Genomic DNA, 14,700 nt, shown 5'->3' with positions numbered 1-14,700 from the left:
AGCGCAGAGTTAGGCATGAAAGTGCTTATCCATATTTCTATGATTTGCTGTTATTTTATCAGTCATTTTATTAAAGTTCTACTCATTTTTACCTAGAGGAGCATCCTTTTTCTGCCAGTTCTTTTACAATCACACTTACTCAGTGACTTTTATGGGCATGATGAATGATCATGTGTTCCAGCGATGGTAGTGGCAAACATGTCAAAGTTATGAAAATTAAATAAAATTGTGGAAAGCAGAGTACTGAGAATAGACTCTTAAATAAATCTAACAAAATAACTGGGGAAATATTTTTTTTTTAATTTCAAATTCTTTAACACTACCAGGAATAGACAGAACTGAATAGATATTAATTAACCCCAGTATTTTATTTTATTTATTTAATGTTGTTTTTTTAGTGGGTGAGTCTGGCCTGGCAACAAGTCCATTTTCAGTGGCGCCCCAGGTGTGAAAAGCTGCATTAGATTCAATTGGTTGCATAGCTGAAGCTTTACGGTGCACAGACAATCTTCTCCATTTAAACAATATAGTATACAAACATTTTGGTAGATACCATATGATATATACATAGCTGGGTTATTAGTACAAAATGTAGCCCATTAGGAAAGTTTGGAATAATAGGAAAATTAGTTAAGGAGCAAAAGGTATAATAGAGGTGGAATAGTTTGAGGATGTAGGTGGAGAAAAGTATTAATGAAATATGGAGTAGAGGTGCTATTGTGGAGTTAATGAAAAGTATAGAAGGGGTGGAAAGGTGGCTTTGGGGTTAGAAAAATAGAAACAATTGCAAGGAGTTGGAAAGGGACAGAGGGATAAGAGAAGAGTGGAAGTGTTGGTAATCATTGGTGCAGTTTGCTGGAGGGGTGAAAGGATAAGGTAATCCAAAATTTGATAACAGAGAAGGGGAGATGGGATGAAGGAAAAACTGGAGGTAAAGATTAGAGAAGCAGTGAGGGGAGTGGAAAGGAGATGGGATAGAGACAATGGTGTGAGAGAGGGGAGTGGTGTGAGAGAGGGAGTGGAGAGTGAGCTGTAGGGATGTGGTATGAATTAATTGGTGTGACAGAGGATGGGAGGGAAAAGGTATGATAGAGAAAAAAAGTGTGGCTTAGACAGGGTGGGAACAGGAACATAACCATGGGGAGTTTAGGTGTTCCTTTAAGTTTTGCATGAAGCTAGAAAGGGAGTTGTTCAACTTAAGACATAAAGGGATGTTATTCCATAGTTTTGTAATGGATATAGAGTAAAGAGCATCACCTGTACTGCTGTTTCATTTAGTGGAGGTTATGAGTATTTCATTGTTAGACTGTAGTCGTCTGTGAGGTATATCTCTCTGTAATATGTGTTGAAGAGTGGGACATTTATCAGGCTTGTATATAATGTTGTGTGTGGTCACTAGTTGGGAGGAGTTTAGGTATTTTGGTAATTCTAGCCAGTTTAGTTGTTTCAGGGATAGGCAGTAGTGATTATGGTAAGATAAATTGGCTATTTTGATGTAGCAGACTTCAGGTTTATTTTTTAAGGTTGTATGTTGTTGGTAAAAATGGGCAAAACATATAGTAGCTAAGGGAGGAGATAAGAAGATGCCAGCATTTTCCTAGAGGAGTTTATGAGAAACGTTTTAGAACGATACAGGAATCTGAGCTTTTGGTATGTTTTTCTGATGGCTTAGGATATGTGCAGATCAAATTTTAAGTTATCGTCACACCAAGTAATTTTGTGTTGGATACATTTTCGATCTGTGTTATTGGCTGACCTAACACAGAAGGTTAGCTGTTGGGCAGAGAAACTTTTGGGACTAGATTATAGGTGTATTTTTTTCACATTTAGCAGAAGTTAGTGGTCAGATAACCAGGATTCAAGTGAGGCGAAGCTGTCTTGGGTGATTTTTTGAAGCTCAGTGATGCTTTGAGCTGAACATAGAAGGGTGGCATCATCTGCATATTGTAGCAATGATGAGTAAGGGACTGCTTTGTGGAGGTTGGTGGCGTTGATGTTAAACAATCTTCTTATTCTTCTTTGGGAACTAAAATGGAGCCTTAGGGTACACTTACTGAGACTGGCAAAAGGGGAATAGTTCTTGTTCCCATTATACTGTTTAAAATCTCAGTAAGGTAGCTGTTGAACCAAGACAGGGTCAAATGGGTGAGGCCCAGCTGGTAGAATAGCTATGATTCTGAAATTAGAGAGGCCAGTGGAGGGTCCACCCTTATGGGATGGAATAATGTGTGATTTTTTCAAGAGTAAGAGAATGTAGTTTCTGTAACAGATCGGTATATGAGAATGGAAATGGGGTATGAAACAGCATCTGCTGCAAGTTTAATATACTCGGTCATGTGTCAGCTGCAGGGGCAGTAGATTTAAGTTGCAGTTGGTGCTTTCTAGTGCTAGCTGTAGATATTAGCTGGTCAGTGAAAGGGGTTAGGAGAGCATTCTAGGTGGGAGGGGTAGTAAAGGATGAGGTAGGTGGGTTATCTAATAATGAGATTACTGAGTGAGTGAAGTTGTTAAACAGGGCAGGTATAGAGGTGGTGTTAGCAAGTGGGGAAGGTATGGAAATTTATCTGGGGTGCAATGGTCTTTTTACAGATAACCAGAATTTTTAGAGGGTTGTGAAGGTGCTTCTCCTGTAGGTTACAGTAGTATGCAGTTTTGTCTGATTTAATCTTTTGTTTACAGATATGGAGGTGTCGAACGTTTTGCCAGGACTGCTGTTATTTGGTTTTATGCCAGGTTTTCCAAGCCTTATGTCTTTTTATCATGAGTTGTTTTGTCTCTTTAGTGAGCCAGAGGGCAGGATTAGAACTGATTTGTTTTCTTCTAATGGGGGCAAGTTTGTTAAGTACAGTTAGGAATGCGTTATTGAAGTGAGTTACTGCATCATAAAGCCATAAGTTTTAAGGATTACAGTTACATTTGTAGAGGTAGGAAATTAAGTTGTTCTTATTGAAATTGGAGAAATTACGTACTAGGCTGTATGCTATGCATTTATGTGGATGATGTGTGTTTTTTTAGAGCAAAAGCAGAGATATGATCATGAACTGTATCAGATAGACAGATGAAAGTGTTGATATAGGATGGGATTGAAGAGAAAATCCAGTCTGAGGTTGAGTGACTATTCGATCTTACTTGTCTGTTCTGGTTGTGCTGGTGATTAATTGTGTGAAGTTAAAAAGATTTCTGTTAAGTTATTCACAAGCAATGACTTGATAGTCAGTATTAAGGCCAGCTAAGATTATTGTTTCATGGTTTTTATTATGGGAGATCCAACAGAGTATGTTTTTGACTAAAGAGTTGTTATCACCAAGTGGAATGTAAATAGCAGCAACACAGATGGATTTATTTTTATTAACTTGGAGAAGAGAGATAATTGGTTCTGTGTTTAGAAAAAATCAGGGTGTGAGTAAGGATATGCTATTAGCTCAAGGTTCTAATTGTAAATGATTGCAATACCACTGTCTCTTTTATACTTCCTGTCTTTTCTAATGATATTGCATCCTGAGGGAAGGATTTCCTGATTTGAAGGCCTCTGGCTAATGAAGTTCACAGATGACTGCAAACTAGGAGCCATAGTCGAGTCCCCAAATGATGTGGACATCCTAGAGAAGGGTCTCACTGAGACAGATGCCTGGTGTCAGAGGCATGGCCTCAAGCTCAATGCCAAAAAGTGCATTGTCATCCGCTTTGGTAAAAACTCTGTACCCATGAACTACCACATAAACAGCAGTCTACTTAATGCTGAATGTGTGATAAGAGACCTAGGGACCCAGGTGGACAGTAGTCTCTCCTTTGATAATCACATCACCACAATAGTCAGGAAATCCTTCTATGTGGCACACCTTATCACAAAAGGGTTCTCATCCAGGAAAAAAGAGGTCACTGTCCCCCTCTACTTGGCACACATTAGACCTATTATAGAGTACAGTGCTTCTTTTGGAATGTACCTCACAAGACATCTGCAGCAGCTGGAAAGGCCACAGAAGTACCTCACAAAGAGGATTACTGGCCTCAAACAGATGCCTTACACTGATTGTCTCAAAATACTCCAGCTTTACTCTGTAGCATATCACCTACTCCAAGGAGATCTCTGCCTAACATATAAAGCTATGTTAAACCCAGAGCTGCTGGACATGCTACACCGAAGGAAATCCCAATCCCTCCAAGCTATACGCTCTAGGGGCCTAAACCTTGTCACCACAATAAACAGGACATGCTGGAGGGATAGATTCCTGTCCCAGAGACTTCCCATACTCTGGAACAAGCTACCCATCTATGTCAAGCAAAGTTCCTCATTAGCACTCTTGAAGAAAACTCTTGATGAGTGGATGGGAAATAGGAAATACACCCTGGAGATCACTTCTGTGGCTCTGCTTGACAGGGGCACAGGAAATTAACTTTCTTGGGTAGGGTAAGCCAGGGAACTTTGTTGGCTAGGCTTACTTAGGCCTTGGGCCAGTAGCCTAGTACATACCTATGAACCTATGAAGTGTGGGGTTTTAGCCTGGTTTCAGTAGTTAGTAGTATATCATGAGTATATAATACTATACAGGCATGTAAGTCAGATATTTTATTATAGATATTTCTATGGTTTAAATTTAGTAGTAGTAGAAGATTATTGTTTCTGTTCTCTAATTTTGGAAAGGTGGAGGGTGAGTATGTCGAGTTGCTTGTGTTAGTATTGAGCAGAGTCTGAGTAGTAACTGGTGTGGAGCTGCAGGTGTGGTGATTGTCAGGAAATGGACCAGGGTTTGATGTGTGATTATAGGGTACCTGCATGCTGCTAACAGAACTGAATATGGGTGAAGCAATTACAAATGTTTCTTAACCTTGTTTTTATGCCTCGTGACACTTTGAACACTAGTCCATCATATAACCCTTTGATTTTGTCCAACTCAACCATCCAAGACAAGAATCTCTTCCCTTCCAGGCTACCTTTTTTCCTCAGGGGGTGCTGCTGTGGTGGGACAAGACTGGTAAGCTGGTATGCCTAAACTTACTTTCCTCCTTCCCCTAAAAGTTCCTCCAGTGCTCAACTATCACTTTAATCTGGGTTATCTGGCCACTGTCAGGGTTTTATTCTTCTGCATCACAGAGTTAATTAGCTGAGCAAATTCAGTCTCTGAAATGGCTGATGTGAGACCAGCATCCATGTTATATAGCTTGAGACCACTACAGGCTTGAACCCTACCAGTAATATTCATGTGAAAGTTTGTCCTGATGAAAGGTGCTAAAGTATGTCACAAGCTGATATACAAGCAACACATTCTTATATATTCCTCTTATATGATGATAAGGGACATCACTGTTAATGTATGCTGTAACAGTGCACTGCTGCTATGTACTTCAATTCCAGGCTCTGAACAGTACAATGTCTGCCTCAGTGCCTGTAGCACAGCAGAAGAAATGACTGACTTATACAGACAAACATACTTGTTATTGTCCATATTACATATTCAATGCACACCACAGATTTATTCTAAACAAGATGCCACTGCTCAGCTGGCTGAGGTACAGAGACTCCAATAAATTCATGGATAATGTACATAACAAAGCATTCAGAGACATCTTTGTTCTGCCCCTATAACCATTTATTTGTATATGCAGATAAGGTGTGGGATACTGACTGGGGTCTGCAGTTGCCAAAACTGGCTGCCAGCCACTTCATAGCTTCAAGTGTGCAAAGACACAACAGACCACTATTAACATTTTTCTAAATTCAAAGTGCTGTAATTATACATTCAAAATAAAGATTCAGGCAATGTTCCATGCAGATAACCTAGTTATATCTACTACTGAGGATGATATCATAATATGAGCAACAGAAGATTGATTGATTTTTAACAATTGTCTGTCTTTCTGGTGTCATTCTAAGAGGATCCAATATTTTTCAGCTTGGGAGGACATGTTTAACAGACCACATTGCTTTGAAAAGGATGGTCTGCATCTGTCCCCTCTATAGGTTCATAGGTGTTTACTAGGCTAACAAACACAAGGGTCTTTTTCAGTCTAGCCATGCATTCCAAATCTCTGACAAGTTTTGCTACCGTTAATAAGTGTAAGCAGGAATTTGGGAGGGGAAACAATCACAAGCAGGGTCCTGGGAGATGAACCATTTACAGACTACCTGTGTCCATTACAGACATGGGTGCCAAACCAGGGGGGAATTTCCTGTTCTCCATTCAGTAGTCCAAGTTACATTTGAATTGGGTTAGGGAGGAACTCTGCTTCACATGGCTGGGGAGCCTGTTCTAGAGAATGGGTAGTCTCTGGGATATATACCTATCTCCACAGCAGGCTATATGTCTATCACAGGCAAGGTTTAAGTCTTTAGAATGGGTAATTCTGGTTCTGTTTGCTTTGCAGATATGCAGGAGGTCCATTAGAGTGGAGTCTGACAATGCCTTGTATGCCAGGCATAGATCTCTCCTCAACAGCCCATAGGAGGCAGAATATAGGGATAAGGCCTTGAGGTGGTCTGCACAGGGCATGTTACTTACACTCTGTATTCTTTTAGTGAGGAACCTCTTTGGATGTTCCAGTTGTTGGATATGCCTGGTTAGGTACATACCAAAGTGGGCACTGCACTCAATGATAGGTCTGCTGAATACCGAATGGAGTGGAACAATGACTTCCTTGGACCTAGATGCCATACCTTTGTTTATAAGTTGCACAACATAGAATGATTTCCTCACTACTGAAGACACATGATGGACAAAGGCTAGATTGCTGTGTCCCCAAGTCCCTGACTACTATGTCAATTCTTAGGGGTGTGTTGTCAATATGATAGTTACCAGAGCTGGATGACTTCCCATACAAAACTATTATGCATTTCTTGGAATTTAGTTTTAGTCCATGGCTCTGACACTAGTTTTTTGTCTGTGTCAGCCTTTTCTGGAGAACATTTGTGTCAGTATGTGATTCAATGGCATCTTCTAATTTGCAGTCATCTGCAAGTTTAGTCAGCCAGGGTTACTGACATTGGCCTTGACTTCAGAGATGTAAATGAAAAAAAGGGTCAGTCTCAGGACTGATCCCAAAGGGACTCTACTTGTGACTGGCCTCTTTATAGAAGTGGACTCCCCAGTTCTTACTTCCTGGGTCTTGTCTTTGAGCCAGCTAGCTATTTACCCAGTAACACAAGGGTTTGTATGTAACCTCTTAAGTTTGTCAATGATGCCTGGGTGGTGTATTCTGTCAAATGCCTCAGCCAGGTCAAGGCAGTGTGAACCATTTTGCCCTCATCAATTGCTTTGGTGACTTTCTCAAAAAAGTTCATCAGGTTGAGTAGGCATGACCTGCCCTTAATGTAAACAAATTGGGTTGAGTCCAGTGTCTGGAGGTTTCCGATATCATTAATGATCATTTCCATGTTAATTTGCTCCATGGCTTTACGTATGAGACTAGTGAGACTTATGTGTCTGTAGTTTCCAGTGTCTTTAGATGGCCCACCTTTGTGCAGAGGGATGACTGTTGCTGTTCTCTGTTCATCAGGCACAAAGCCTGTTTGGAGGCTACAGTTAAACAGCAATTCCAGAGGGCATGTTAGGTCATGCTTCATGCTATTTAGAAGGCATCCTGTGATATTGTCCGGGTCCATTGATGCAGTGTTCTTGGCCTTAGAGATAGAGCATTATGGACCTGTTCCCTAATGATAGCAGTGGGAGTTATATTTGATGGTATTTTCTTTGGGAACGTTGGGGGGGGGGGGTAAAGCTGGAGCTGAATTTGTCGGCCAGTAGGTTTGCTGTATCTTCTGATTCAGTATAGGTGGCTCCATTTATAGTTAGCTCTGCACACAACTGTGTATTGCCTTTGAGGTTGCGGATATAGCTAAAGAATACCTTGTGGCTGTCCTTGGCCTGGGAAACCAAGTTTACCTTAAATTTGGCTTTGGTAGACTTTATTGTCCTCTGAGTTGTTTGTTTAGTTTGATGACAGTGCTTTTATCCTTCTGGGTATTGCACCTCCTAATTTTTATCATGATTTTTCCCTTCTGTTATACTGCCTATTGATGTTGTGATTTCACCAGGGTGGCTTGTTTTTTGAGTTAGTTCTGAACATTTTCCTAATGAGTACATCTGCTTCTATGCAGCTATTAACATGCTTGTATAGGGTTTTTGTGAACAGTTCTGTGTAGGCAGCAGTGTTCTCAGGGTTTATGGGGGCTTGAAATTTTGCCAGGTTATCACTTAATAGTTAGAAGTTAGCCCTAGAGTAGTTCCTGAGTATTTCAGGATTAGTTGGGGTTCTAGTTTTTATTTTTACTTCAAAGGAGATCATTTTGTGGTCTGGCCTTACCAGACAAGACATTACACTATTGGGTGTGCAGCAGTCTCCCATATTAATGAGGACCAGTTCAAAATTGGTTGTACCCCTGGTTAGTGTACTGACAATCTGGTTTAGGCAGTTTGTGTTTATAAAATCCAGAAATCTCTGTGCTTATAAACTTGGTGTCATATATGATTCACATTTAATAGCAGAGTAATTAAAGCTGGCCATGAATATGGTGCTGGGATGGATGGTGAGTGTTTCTAATAAATTTAAATACATGGTATGGGTTTTCTGGGTCATAGAGGGGACTTCTAGCTTGCAAGGAAGTGGTATTGGATTTTGATAAACCACAGCAACCAACAATAACAAATATGGTAAAAACCACAGCAGCAGCAATCCAGCAATTCCAAGGAAGGAAATTTATTCACCAATCAGCAGTAAAAAATCTCTAGCGCCTCGGCCAACAAGCCTTTAACAGAGTACATCCAATGAAGAAAGACTCACAGTTTATATACACATATACTTAATTGAATAATAGATTAATAACTTATATTACATAGTTAATTGAACCTTATTAAAACATAAAGCACAGTTTAACACACTTATACAAAGCTGGTATTGGTATTGGATTTTGTCTATGGTGATTTGAACATGGAGAAGCTCAAGTGCATTGTCCTGTTTGACCAGCATTGAAGTATATTTATTTTTAATTGAAATAGATACATCCCCACCTTTCTACACCTCCCTGTCGGTGTAGTAGCTAGTCTAAATCAGTGGAAGGCATCATAACCCTGCACTGTCAGTGTGTTCTCTGTGGCTTTAAACCATGTCTCAGTGACTGCACAGAGATCAACATTTTCTAGAGTGAAAAGAGCTTCTATGGAGTGGAGTTCGCTGTTTAGACTCCTAGCAGTGAGCAGTAACACCTTAGATTTTCTTGGTTTTGATTTGCTATGTCAGAAGGACCTTCAGTTTGACATTGCCTAAAAAAGGATTATGGGAGAGGACAAGGTTTTAGCTAATATTCCGATACCTAGAGGGGGGAGGTGTGAATCATCCAAAACAGCATGATATGGTTACCATCTTTTTCCATGCTGACAAATATTGCACCCCCTTAGAATGACACCAGAAGCTACACCAATTATTAAACCCAGTCATCTTTAGTTCATACTGTGGCATCATCCTTGGAGAAGGTAAAATTCTGCTCAGTACTAGGCTCATACCAGCCTGGGCCACATATTCCAAGAGCTCCATGATGTCTCTCTTCATATAGTCTAGGAAGGTATGCCTCAGGTCATTTATACTCACATGGACCATGACTGAGTCATACTGGCACTTGTGGTCCAATGACCTGAGTACATGTGTAATATGAGGGATCCTGGCCTCTGATAAGCAACTGACCGTAACTTTGTCCTTACTCAACCTGGTGAAAGGGACATTAGTGTGTCTCACAATGGAGTCTCCAATGCCCAGAATGTTGGATTGTGTGGAGGCTTGTCTTATGGTCTTAGAAGTAGAGGCTCCATGAGATGTGGCTGCATGTGTTGATATGGATGTTGTTTTGAAAGACAGCATTCTGGGATGCTGAGGGTGCTTGTTATGTGTACTTCATGTAGGAGGTCTTTGGTATTTAGGTAGGATATATTTCTATGTGTCTGCTTTGAATTGTGTGGGATGGGTGCAACGTGTGCACTATTGATAACCTTATTGACATTAGGATGGCTTTTATGTGAGAGATTTGCCTTCAGTGACATTTCTCACCTACCATATCAGTTTGTTTGAGAATAAACTGGTTGTCAGTAAACATGAGACAATTTATACCTTGCCTCAGGATGTCCACATCCACCAAGCTGATAACAGACATAGTGGGAGAGTTGACATCTGTGACAACAAACCTTTTTTATTGATTAGATACTTGAAGTGAGAATATAAAGTAGTGTCAGGAGTATCTGGTTTGCAACTCTGGGGGCAGTGCTTGTCACTGCAAACTGCCATCCTGTGTGCAACTAGGGCTTCTCCATTAATTTGATGAAACTTTAGCTTGTCGAACTACAAATGATCAACAGCTAAAGATCGAAACATCCAAACCGCAACCTGCCAGCTAAGCAAATTTGTTCCAACTTTACTTCCATCTGACCCTCAACCACCCCCAAGACATATCTTCAGACATAACCCCACCAACTATGACTAGGGAGCATGTACTAGCTGTGCTTGCTAAAGCCAAGGACACAGTCTCAGTTGGCCCTGATAACATCCCAGGATGCCTCATGAACAGTCTAAAATATGACCAATCAAGATCACTGGAGTCACTATTTAACTATAGTCTTAAAATGAGTTTTGGCCATAAAAATGGTGGACTGTGATGATCATCCTCTTGTAAAGGGAGGAACTTCAACAGATCCTGGAAACTACAGACCCATTAGTTTGACTAGTCTTATTTCCAAAGCAAGGGAAAGAATTATTATGGAAATTATCAACAAGACATAGGATATCTACAGAAACTGGATCCATCCAATTTACTTTGTCAAAGGAAGTTCATGTTTACTAAATCTAGTGGACTTCTTTGAAAAGGTCACTAAGGCAATGCATGAGTGGAAAGCAGTGCACACAGCCTACCTAGCTCTGGCTAATCATTTGCTACAATCGCTCACTATGGCATTGTCAACAAACTAATGTGACTAGACATAAACCCCTTTAGAACTTGCTGGATAGCTAGCTGGATCATGGATCAGATCCAAGAAGTTAGGATTGACAAGGCCACTTCTACAAAGAGGCCGGTCATCGGTCATCAATGGAGTCCCTCAGGCCTCTGTGCTGGGCCCACTCATCTTTGACATCTACTTCTCAGAGGTCAAAGCCAAAGCCAAAGGCCTCTGGCTGACCAATTTCACAGATGATTGCAAATTGGGAGCAGTTACTGAATTCCTCCAAGATGAAAACACCCTTTAGGAAGGTCTTATACTGGCAAACGCTTGATTCCAAAGTCATAGCTTAAAATTCAAAACCAAGAAATACATTATAGTGCCTTTTGGAAGGTCAACCACCTTGGGTAAGCACATCATCAATAAAACAGCCCTAAAAGTTGACTCACTAGTCAGGGATCTGGGAACTCATGTTAATAATACTCTAGCCTTTGACCAACATGTGTTCATTGTAGTAAGCTAATCCTCTGTGTTGCTCAACTTATAAGTAAGTGCATGACATCTAGGTCCAGAGCAGTCATCATACCACTGTATTCGGCCCTTCATTATAGAGTATAATGTTCCCTTTAGTATGTTCCTGACCAGATACATGCAATAACTGTAATGTCCATAAAGATTCCTTACAAGAAGAATACAGGGAATAAACACAATGCCCTGTGCTGATCGCTTCAAAGCCCTGTTTCCTTACTTGGTATCATACAGACGTCTGAGAGGTGATCTTTGCCTGGCATACAAGGTGACCCTGTTTTGATGAACCTTTTGCACATCCATAAAGCAAACAGCATCAGAACTACTAGATCAAAAGGCCTAGATTTTGCTTACGACATAAATAGGGTATGTTGGAGAGGCTGGTATATTTCTCAGGGAATTTCCATTCTGTGGAAAAGGCTCCCCATTCATGCAAAGCAGAGTTCCTCCCTAACCATATTTAAGTGCGACTTGGACCAGTGGATGTTTAAATGGAAAGTCACCCCAGGTCTGGTGCCTATGTCTCTGATAGACACAGACAGACAGTAAATCACCCTCTATATAAATCAAATTTGGGGGTCACATTTGGATTGCATGACTAAACTTATAAGGCTCCTAGTGGTCATTAGTCTAGTATGCACCTATAAACCTTTCAACCTATTTAATATGCATTTTGCAGCATTTTAACTTTTGTTATCTGTTGAAAACATAACTGAAAGATAACACATAAATTCACTTGTCAATTTAAGCAGCTAATCAATTCTGGTCATGCTTGTCTGTTGTAGGAACAGGTCACACAGTACATAGCAAGTGTTGTTCACATTCAGATAGCAAACTGCTTTGCTTAACTACCTGTCTATATCAGTACTGCTTGAAGCCAGTGTCCACTGAGGGTCATATACCAGCTGCCTCCTTACTTTTCTACCATGTACCCATGAATACATGGATGAAAAGACCCAAGTGATGGTGAGTGACATGTCCTACAGAGTCAGATACATTGTGCTAAAAAATAACAGGTTGATTGCAGAAGCAAGCTCTGGATAAAGCCTTCAGTCCTAGAAAGACATGCTCCAAGCCATTGTGGGCCAGAATTTCCACTGAATAATAATTACGTTTGCCAATCACATTAAATTAATGTGCTGCTTAATAATTGAAAGACGTTTCTGTTTATGACCAACATTTTCCACTGTTTTTCATTTACAATAAATATTTAACCAAATTATGGTCTGTTGTTGGCTTAGTGCCTTATAAGTGAGCAAACACCTGATTCAGAGGACAACAAAAGTACAAACATTGCATAACAAACCATGTTGATTTTTCCAGTTTCTTTGTTGGATTATATACAGCACTGCCCTTCCAAGCTTGTTTAATACAGATAGAGTTTCTCATACTTCTCAAGTATTCAGATTTTCCCAATGTCCAGTTTTTTTGCCTCATATTTTTGGTCTGTTCCTCATAAAATGTGTGATTTTCTGACAAATCTCTGAGGATTAAAATCAATAAATAATTACCTAAATTTGAGTTTAAGACTTCATATCCCCCAGAAACTGCATGCTAACATAAATTCTGTTATTGTAGAAATTGCCTAAGTTATAAGAACGATATTTAAAATCTGCTCCTATAGTGGGCCTTGGTCCCCCCATTATTTTAGGCGTTTCCCAGATTTATTGTTCTAACGGATTGAGAGGTAAGGAGTTTCTTCTTCTTAATCTGTGATAAACTGCAGGGTAAACAATCAGCAGAAAGTTAGCAACTGACAAACAACTGCTGCACTAAAATACATGGAGTTATTTTCCTCACCAACTGTCAATATGTTTGAAACCTTTTCAGACAAAAGTGCATGCCCTCATAAATCTGGAGTCCTAATTATCCCCAAATGAAATGAATTTTGCTACAGTTGTGTATCCATGTTCAGGCATCCAAAAACTGTCATATGCTTTGGAGGCCAAGCCGTGAAAAGTATGCTGTCAGTTTCAAGCAATCCAGAAATGACAGATGCCCATGGCAGAATGTTATTCTAAATGTGCTGTTGGTTTCATGCAGTACAGAACGACTGAAGTACAAAGCATGCATCAAATAATCATTCTCCACACCTGCTGAACACTTAAAACATTTTAGGTGCAACAGTGGTTTAGCTTACACTGGTGGACATTGTTTACTCTCCAAGAGTAAATGATAGAGGTAACTGTAGAAATATCCCCTGCTCAATGTCATTACTGGAGCCATTCAGTGAAGATAGGATATCAGTTTCTCACCATTTTGTGAAAGCAGCCCAGTTTATGAGTTTGCTGCTATGTTCTCTTTCCAGTTACACTGCCAGTCAGAATACATGCCGGATGGAGAAGAGACCAAGCAGTTCAAGATTACTTGCCAAGTGGCAGCCAAATATATGTCTGCCTATGGCATTACCTAATGGAACTTTGTTTCCACCCTTTACTTGTCCCTGCTGAATAACAACGGACAGATGCAGTGATGCTATTAAAAAGAAAGGCTGAAGTTTTAATAATGAATGCTGAATGACCGCTCTCTAAGATTACTGCTGCTTTATAGCTATTTTGTTGCCTGGTTGTGAAAATAAAGGGCATGAGAAAAAGAAGGGTGGTTTACATCCTCTGTGCTTTTTCTGTCAAAAGCATATTAGCTTCTTGTGAAATGTCTTCCCAAGAATGTAGTTTTAATATAGTAACTCATCTTGTCAGTTAGCTTCTGTGTTCTAGTTTTGTATTTTGTTGTAACACACTGCTGTTTGCGATTACATTTACCTGATTGCTAAAGCCATATTCAGTGGTACTACTTCCACATATTTCCTCTTCAAAGAATGTGTATGATTACTGCTAGGATAAATTAAAGTGAACATGTCATTATTGTGGGTTATTTAGAGGTATAGTGGTTAGTTTTACAACCCCACAATGCTTGGTTCTTGGGTTTGATTCCCAGCTATGGTGCCTTGTGTTCACTTTATACGTACTCCATATATCCACATTTTTTAACAAATACTCTGGTTTCCTTTGGGTCCATATTAAAATCGTGAAAGCCCTAGTCACCGAATACAAAAACAATGACACATATTCTGCGAACCGCGAATACACCGAATGCCCTAAACCGCGAAATTCAAAAACTCGAAATGTCATAGTTGTCCCATCCCACCGCCCGCTACATACTACCTACCCAAACAAACTAAATAAACCACATACATACACTAACCAAAACCCTACTTATAACCCTAAACTAAACCGTACTTCTAACCCTACACTAAATC

Source organism: Protopterus annectens, chromosome 1.part2 (genome assembly GCF_019279795.1).
Source record: "Protopterus annectens isolate FY-2018-M chromosome 1.part2, PAN1.0, whole genome shotgun sequence".
In the NCBI taxonomy this organism is placed as follows: domain Eukaryota; kingdom Metazoa; phylum Chordata; order Ceratodontiformes; family Protopteridae; genus Protopterus; species Protopterus annectens.
The sequence above is the reverse complement of the archived record's forward strand: the minus strand, read 5'-3'. Positions refer to the sequence as shown.